The sequence below is a fragment of the Trachypithecus francoisi genome, unplaced genomic scaffold (assembly GCF_009764315.1).
Source record: "Trachypithecus francoisi isolate TF-2019V2 unplaced genomic scaffold, Tfra_2.0 Contig01440, whole genome shotgun sequence".
Taxonomy (NCBI): Eukaryota; Metazoa; Chordata; class Mammalia; order Primates; family Cercopithecidae; genus Trachypithecus; species Trachypithecus francoisi.
Window position 1 is genome coordinate 11657027 of NW_022681431.1, and position 6392 is coordinate 11663418.

General features: G+C 37.9%; 1 pseudogene; it reads left to right on the forward strand.

Annotated features, from left to right (window-relative positions):
- The first annotated feature begins 6083 nt into the window (after nt 1–6083).
- On the forward strand, nt 6084–6183 carry LOC117096027 (annotated as a pseudogene).
- The last annotated feature ends 209 nt before the right edge of the window (nt 6184–6392 follow it).

Below are 6392 nucleotides of genomic sequence, written 5' to 3' on the forward strand. Positions count from 1 at the left end.
TTTCCATGGAGTGAATTTCTACCAGTCCATTATTGTGCTCACAAAAGATATGGATCACCAAGGACAACTTTTATTTTTCTTTGAGATAGGGTTTCACTGTGTTGCCTGGGCTGGAGTGTAGTGGTGTGATCACAGCTCCCTGGAGCCACAAACTCTCAGGCTCAAGTAATTTTTCTGCCTCAGCCTTCTGAATAGCTGGTACTATAGGCACATGCCACTATGCCTGGATAGTTTTTTTTGTAGAGAATGGGGTCTCACTATGTTGCACAGGTTAGTCTTGAACTCCTGTACTCAGGTGATCCTACCACCTTGGCCCTCAAAATGCTGGGATTACAGGTATGAGCCACCAAACTTGGCCGGATATCTTTTCTTACTGTTTTCACAAACATTATGAACTAACAGCTTGTGCTTACTGCTGGGAAGCTGGACTGGATGATGACTGCTATATTCTGTTATTACTTCACAACTGTTCTTATCCTTTAGCTGATATTCTCATAAAAAATATTTGTGTCATGTCCTTTTCCCCAAATGTGACTTCATTAATTCAGCCATGTGATCAGGGTATTCTCAGATCAATGAAGAGTAAATATAGAAAACACTTTCTCGAACACCATGCTAACGACAGGGAAGAGAGGCACAGGCATAAAAGGTTTTCAAACAGTCTAGCATGTAGGATGCCATATATGCTGTTGCAACACTTAGAGCACGACTGAAGACATAGTTGTATATGCCTTGGACAACCTCTGATTTGAGACTATGTTTGGCAATGATGAACAATGTGGTAGCTTTGAAGGATTCTGCATTTCAAGTAAGAAAAAAAACGATGTCTTACCTTCTTATGTAAGCAAATGTTATACCTTCAGAGTCCATTAGTAATTTGGAAGAAGTGGATACCAAAGAAGTTTTTTTGTTTGTTTGTTTGTTTTTGAGATGGAGTCTTGCTCTGTCGCCCAGGCTACAGTGCAGTGGCGTGGTCTCGGCTCACTGCAACCTCTGCCTCCTTGGTTCAAGCAATTCTCTGCTTCAGCCTCTTGAGTAGCTGGGATTACAGGTGCCCATCACCATGCCTGGCTAAGTTTTTTTATTTTTAGTAGAGACAGAGTTTCACCACCTTGGCCAGGCTAATCTTGAACGCCTGACCTCGTGATCCGCCTGTTTTGGCCTCCCAAAGTGCTGGAATTACACCAAAGAAGTTTTCAACCTCGACAATGAGGCTCCAGTTTTTCATTCATTGGTTGGTGGTAAAATTGCCGAAATGGTTTTGAATCAAGGTGATTGTGATAACAGCAATGATGAAGATGACATCGTTAACACTGCAGAAAATGTGCCTGTAGACAAGGTGGTGAAAAAGTGTCATGGGCTTAGTGAAGGGCTAGAGCAGCAAGCATTCATAACAGAGCAAGAAATCTTGTCAGTTTATAAAGTCAGAGATGTCTAAGACAAAAACTATTGTTAGGAAGACCAGTGACTTGGGAGAAAAAATTTAAAGAGCCACCCAGCAGAATGCTTCCTCATTCCTAAACTGCTCTGATGTTTCTTTTCACCTAAAACCAAAATACAGCGTACGGCAACCTTTTAACTAAAACCCAGCATGGTAGGTGGAGACTGAAAGCCTCCCTTTGCCTGTTGTCACTGTTGTCTAACAGCTGATGCAGGTACTCTGGGGATGACACTATGCTGGTTAGTTACCCTGAACACATTTTTTTTTCCTGTATTAATGGTATGTTTTATATATTTATATTTACATATATATAATTTATTTTTATTTTATTTATTTATTTTTGAGACAGAGTCTTGCTCTATCACCCAGGCCTGGAGTGCAATGGCATAATCTCAGCTCACTGCAACCTCTGCCTCCTGGGTTCAAGCGATTCTCCTGCCTCAGCCTCTCGAGTAGCTGGGACTATAGACACATGCCACCATGCCTGGCTAATTTTTTTATTTTTAGTAGAGACAGGGTTTCACCATGTTGGCCAGGCTGGTCTCGATTTCCTGACCTTGTGATCCGCCTGCCTTGGCCTCCCAAAGTGCTGGGATTATAAGCGTGAGCCACTGCGCCCGGCCTGTATATTGTGTTTTTTACTGTTAAGTACTTATATGTGAATAAGTGTAAGAAGTTACTGCTTATCAGTAGCATATAAATTCAGAGTTAGGAAAAATGGTGATGCCAAATAACTACAGATCGTCCACATGGGTGTCTGAGATAGTGACACCTTTGCTTTCTGATGTGCACGAACTGTGTTTCATGCACAAAGGTATTAAAACTGTTGTATAAAATTAATTTCAATTGATGTGTATAAGGTATAAAACATAAATTAATTTTGTGTTCAGATTCAGTTCTGTCTTCAAAATATCTCATATATATGCAAATATTCCAAAATCCAAAAAATTTGAAACACTTTCAGTTCCAACCATTTCATATCAGGGGTACTCAACATGTGGCTGGTTTTAGAAATAGGATGTGATCCTCAAATAACTAGATAAAGATGAAGACAAGCATCTTTCAAGAGAGTGTACTTAGAGATGTAGGAACTAATTGCCTGTAGAATCTTAAATATATACTCATCTCTGGCATCCAGCCTCATAATTTCTTATTTGATAAATGTGGATGAGGCCTCAGTACCTGTATTTCATTTTATTGCAGCTTCATTGCTATAATTCAAGCTACCAAGTGGATTCTAGAATGCACATATGACTCTTGATTTAGGTCAGCAATATATATGTTGCTTATCCATGTTCAATATCCATTCTTTTCTATCTTGTTCTATGATGGGGGAAGTTGATCTCTAGAAGTATTTATTCCTTTGCTCCTTCCCTGTTGAAAGTTTCAGTTCCAGGCATCCCTTAAACTCTCTAGGATATGCTAAGGTCTCCCTCCTTCAGGCCCTGGAGTTGTAATGGCTTTTCACTGCTCATGGACCAGGATATATATATTATTTCTAACCCCAGGGCACTTGGTTTTCTTAAACTCAATCAATACCTTGTGTGTCAGCTTACTGGGGGATAGGTTGTACAGACATTTGCTCAAAAGTTATCCTGTATGTCTGTGAGAGTGTTTCTGGGTGAGATTAAAATTTGAATCAGTGCAGTAAACCAGATTAGCCTCCCTAATATGGGTGAACTTCATCCAATCAGCTGAAGGCCTGAATAAAACAAAAAGACTGCATAATGGGAAACTTCTCCTGCTTGACTCCTTGAGCCGCGGCATTAGTGCTTTCTTGACTTCAGACTCATTCTGAAACATTGGTTCTTCCTGGGTCAGGAGCCTGCTGGCTTTGGACTGAAACTTACACATTTGGCTCTCTTAGTTCTCAGGCTTTGGTCCCAGATGGGAACTGCAAATAGGCTCTCCTATTTGGGCCTCTAGCTTACTGGGTGCAGATCTTGGGACTTTTTAACCTTCATAATCACATGAGCCAAGTCATTGTAATAAATCTCATATATGTATATGTAGATATGATATATTGTATAAAATTACCTTCAGGCTATATGATTAAAGTGCACATAAAACACACACATATACACACACATATATACTATTGGTCTGTTTCTATAGAGAAACTTGACTAATATATCCTGTAAATACTTCCTTTATTAAATTCTCCTCAAGTATCACATTTGGTGTGTAAAATGTGGTGATTAGTTCTTTCAAGACCCTGCCTGATACATATACTGCAGTCCAATGAGCAATAACTAATCAGTTACTCCATAACTTTTGTTTTGACTTTTGACTATATTTTATAAAAAATTCAATAAACCTATAAGAGTTGATATCACTGACATTACAAAATGATTTGTATTTCTATGCCAAAAAAAAAAAATCTACTGAGGAGTTTTACAAGAGTTTTTGGAGCAATTGATTTCCTTCAAGAGGGAAGTAAGACTTTTAAAAATAGAAATTAGCTTCTTTCTAAACGTGTTTTGCCTTTTTTTCCCCTAAGTTCTGAAAGTAAGGGTAGATTTTGCTTCTTCAACATTTATTTCCATTTGTTTGTTGTCAGCTCTTCTAGTGCAGTGGTATGTGTGGGTCTTAGTGAAAACAGCTTAATTCCCAGTAGAAAGAATGTCCAATTGTTTTAATTTCGTTTATCACAGCTGTTAAGCAGCTCTTTTATCTTTGCAGTGGATCAACTTTTGTTGCATTTGAAATCTTTCAGAATGAAATTTAGTTCACAAAAAGAATATTGACCTTGGAACACACAGGTGCTGATTGGGTGGAGTAGGGAGATAGACTGACCACTCCATTGAGGGCTCTGGTGACTGGAGTTGTTGATCTCCTTGGAAAAAACCTGGACTGTCATCTGGGATTTTTATTGAATATTCAGCTCATTACTCTCCCTGGTTCAACTCTAGTTGGCTTAAATTCTGTCCAGTATGAATCCCCATATTTTTCTTTATTTCTTTTTCAGAAGTGGCAAAGTTAGTTCAAGCAATGAAGGTGAGCACAGTTCTCTCAGCTTAAGTGATCAATGGTCTCCATTTGCCATACATATTACTGAGCAGAGTTATTTTGTCTCTTTGTGTTTATTTTCTCCATACATAAAAAACTAACTTTTCTACTTCAAAGAAGTCTATGCAAAGATAGGCATAGACTCTGAATATTAGAAAAAGTAGGAATTAAGCTATTATCTAATGTAAATATTCTCATTCTGAGAGACACAGGTGGGCATTAGGTGTCTGTGAACCCCTGGATTTAAATGTGTAAATATGTGATGTGTAGGGGGAAGAAGTTGGAAAATCCAGAAAAGCAACTGGTTGGTTGGTTTCACATATAGCTCTCTTTGAATCCTTGTCTTCCACATAGGAATCTAGGGATCTCCTAAGGAAAAGAAGAGTAGAATCAGGTCACATACATACACATACACACACACATACACATACACACACACACCCTTGATGAATAAGGTTCAAGTGATATTGTCCAACCCGTATAGGATTCAAGGAGTGATAAGAAATTGGTCACTCTATTACCTGTTTAGAAAAAAAAGGCCTCTCTCTTGATAATTGGGGTACTCCACGCAGGCCCATCTCTGTCAACAGTAATAACCTTATTTATGTTCTGTTGCCTTTTTCTCTCAGTCCCTCGGTCCCTTCAACCTCTTCTCTTTCTCCAAAGTTCTCGTCTCCTTGTTTGTTTTGGCATTTTCTCTTGTTCATGATTATTCTCTAGTTCTCTTCTGGAGAGGAAAAGGAAACCAGTTTTTGTACAGAGAAGAATGAAAGGTAAGACACCAGGAATCCTGGCTTCTGGGTGAAATACCTAAAGACAATGAGACACTGAGCTTCCTTACCAACCAAATGATTAAATTATAACAATGTCTGTTTCATGATTAACTTGATCTTAGAATATACATGCCAGCCTCTAGGAAATAATGAGAAACAGGAGAAACATTTGTCCAGCTTTGTGTATTATTCTGTTGAAAGGTTTACCTATCTCAAAAGAATATATGACCTGAAAGGGTTTGAGTATCACTGCTTAAATGGAAAATTTTCTTGTTACAGATAAGAAAACAGGTATTCAGAAAAATGGAGAGAATTGCCCAAACTCACACAGGAAAATACAGAAAGGTGGAGCAGAGCTATAATCCACATTCTCAGACTGTGTTTGTCATTCCAGTGCTCTTTCTAAAATACACTAAAGACTCTAATATCATGTGTTAAAGGAGGATGAAAAACAACTTCTTGAGGAAGATGATTTCTTTAAGAACCAATCCACCGGGGCCTGCCATGGGGTGGGGGGAGGGATAGCATTAGGAGATATACCTAATGTAAATGACGAGTTAATGGGTGCAGCACACCAACATGGCACATGTATACATATGTAACAAACCTGCACATTGTGCACATGTACCCTAGAACTTAAAGTATAATAAAAAATTTAAAAAAAGAATATATCATCTATTCTTCATAAAAAATACCTAATTCATTTTCTTGTTAATATGCATTTTTCAAAATTGATTGCTAAGAAGTGAATGACTTTTTAGAGGATTTTTGGTGGGTTTATCAGAATCAGTTAAAAAAATTCTACCCATAATTGAAAGCTCTAGTTAAGCCTCATGTGCTTAACTAGAGCCTTCTCATGCTTGCTTCAGCAGCACATATACTAAAATTGGAATGATACAGCGATTAGCATGGCCCTTGCACAATGATGATGCACAAATTTGTGAAGTGTTCCATATAAAAATATATAAAATTTAAATTTAAAAATATAAAAATTGAAAGAAAAGAACCTATCCTTAACAATTTCTCAGGGATTCAAGTTAAGGTTCTGGTTAACAGAGGACATAGGACTTTTTCTAATAAGACCTAAGTCAGAACCCTACCTCCTTTCCCCAATTAGGGAATAAAATTTTGGAACTAGTTAGTTTTTTAGGGAAGATAGCTATAAGTAA